At 41.8% G+C, this 2500-nt stretch overlaps 1 pseudogene; it reads right to left on the bottom strand.

Annotated features, from left to right (window-relative positions):
• The window catches only part of LOC112091989, a 4778-nt pseudogene extending 3180 nt beyond the window's left edge, over nt 1–1598 (bottom strand).
• Between the last annotated feature and the right edge of the window lie 902 nt (nt 1599–2500).

Raw genomic sequence — 2500 nt, 5'->3', positions numbered from 1 at the left:
TTGGGGAAGCCATTATGTTGCACACGCCGATCAAATTGCCATGGTCTTCCGAGAAGGAGATGTCCCGCTTGCATTGGTACCACGTCGTACAATACTTCATCCTCATACTTACCAACTCGGAATGGTACAACAACCTGTTTTCAAACCTTCACTTCCCCACTATTATTCAGCCATTGTAACTTGTATGGACGAGGGTGTTTTAGTGTTGTGAGCCCTAGCTTTTCAACCATCAAAGAACTAGCGACATTAGTGCAACTACCACCATCGATAATAACACTACATACCTTGTCTTTCACGTGGCATCGAGTGTGAAAGATGTTCTCTCGCTGTGCTTCCTCTTCCTCTTCCTCTTCTCTAGCTTCCATATTTAGAACTCGACGTGTAACTAGCCCAAGCATCTCCCCATGGGCTACCCCAAATTCTTCTTCTCTTATGGGGGTGTCCTCCAATGGTGGCATATCAACTAGATCATCTTCCTCTTCCGAATCGATATCTCCATTATCCCGGATCACCATCACTCGCCTGTTTGGGCATTGGCTTGCTATGTGCCCTCTTCCCTGACATTTGAAGCACTTAATCTCACTAGAACGAGTAGGAGTAGGGGCTGATTTACCTTGAAAGGCTACTGGATTGGTGGCTAGTTTGTGCTCAGTTTTAGCCTTGAAGGGGGCTAGATCCTCATCCATTTTTGTGTAGTTCGGCCTCCAAGTACTCGGATTTTGAGGGGCTGGTCTTGGTCGTGGACCACTCCTCTTGATCTGCCTTTCAACTTTGATTACCATATGCACCAAATCCTCCAATTCCACATAATGGTGTAGCTCGATTGTGTTGGCAATTTCTCGGTTTAGCCCATTCAAAAATCTGGCCATCGTCGCTTCTCGATCCTCCTCCACATTGGCTCTAATCATTGCCATCTCCATCTCCTTAAAATACTCATCAACACTCTGGTTACCTTGATGGAGTCCTTGCAGCTTGAGGAATAGATCTCGGTAGTAATGGCTCGGCACAAATCTTTGTCTCATCACCCTTTTCATCTCGTCCCAAGTTTCGATAGGGCGATCTCTGTTTCGCCTTCTATTAATGCATACCTGGTCCCACCACACAATAGCATAGTCAGTAAATTCAATTGCGGCAAGTTTTACCTTCTTTAGTTTGGAGTAGTTGTGACAGTCGAACACCAACTCCATCTTCTTCTCCCATTCAAGAAAAGCCTCGGGATCACTTTTCCCTTGAAACGTAGGGATTTTCATCTTAATACTTCCCAAGTTGTTATCTGCTCGGTCCCTAGCTTCTTTATTCCATCCATATCTCCTATGGCTGCCCACTAACATTCTATCAAACTCGTCCTCTAAATTTTCCCCTTCAAACTCTCCATTATTCTCCACCTCCTTTCGAGGCATCATGTTCTTCCTTGGAGCATTTGGTGGTGGTTTAATCTGTGGTGTTCCCTCTTCCACCCTATCTAACCTCTCATGTAGGTGTTCGAGCTCCACCCTCATGATCCGTTTCATCTCCCCCATTAACGCCTGTATTTGCACATTCGTGATAAGAGTAGGTGGAATCTCTTCGCCTGTGTTTTTCTCCGGTCCCTGTGACATGATTAAAAAAAGGGAGTGCTTCTCTCGAAGACTAACTTATTCAAACCACTCGTGTTTCACTCGAATTCACTCAAGTTAATTTTGGCTTTTACCCTCTAATAAGCTCACACACTCTGCCTTTTTCCTCTTGTATTCTTCTTTTAGTTCTTTCAAAACTAAACCGACAATAAGAAAAGGAATTCCAGTAGTCAATCAAGTCATGACTTAATCCACACGAATTTAAATATTGTCACGGAAATTTTTTATTTTTTTTTTGACACTCAAACTTTAAAGGCTCTAAAACTATGGAAAACAAGCTTTTTTTGGCCCCAAAAATAGGGTCACCAAGCTAGCTTAAGTGAAGATTGTAGGGCTCAAAAAGATCTTCGATTTGATATATTATACGTCCCGTAACGATCCCTGGATCAAAAGTTATAGCAGTTTTCGTGAGGTTGCTTCTTTTCCCGATTTTTTTTTTTTTTTTTTTTTGCGAATTCAAAACCCTAACCCTAATTGGGCGATATATTTTTTTTTATTTTATTTTTCTAAGAAAAGAAAAAAAACGCAATTAAACAAGAAAATGATAGCAAACCCTGACGATCCTAAGCTCTGATCCCAACTGATACGAACCCCGCCAACGATGTGACGAAACCCGTAGCCAAATATGGAATACGATCCAAGATCTTCAAGAACTGATGGAAACCTCGACCGGTTGCTTAGCGAAGCAAGAACCCTGGTATGGGGAAGACGCCACAAACGAGTATGGAAATTCGTTTGATAAGTCAAGTTTGAATGCCACAAGGAAACCTTGATAAGTTCATAATAGTTTCTTTAAGAACACAAGAAGAATATCTCACAAAGTGAATAAAAATCAAAAACTTCTTATTAATTTTGTTTTTCAGCCTTAAATAGCCGAAAACAAA

This window comes from Morus notabilis, unplaced genomic scaffold (assembly GCF_000414095.1).
Source record: "Morus notabilis unplaced genomic scaffold, ASM41409v2 Scaffold740, whole genome shotgun sequence".
Taxonomy (NCBI): Eukaryota; Viridiplantae; Streptophyta; class Magnoliopsida; order Rosales; family Moraceae; genus Morus; species Morus notabilis.
This window is presented reverse-complemented; position numbering and strand designations above follow the sequence as displayed.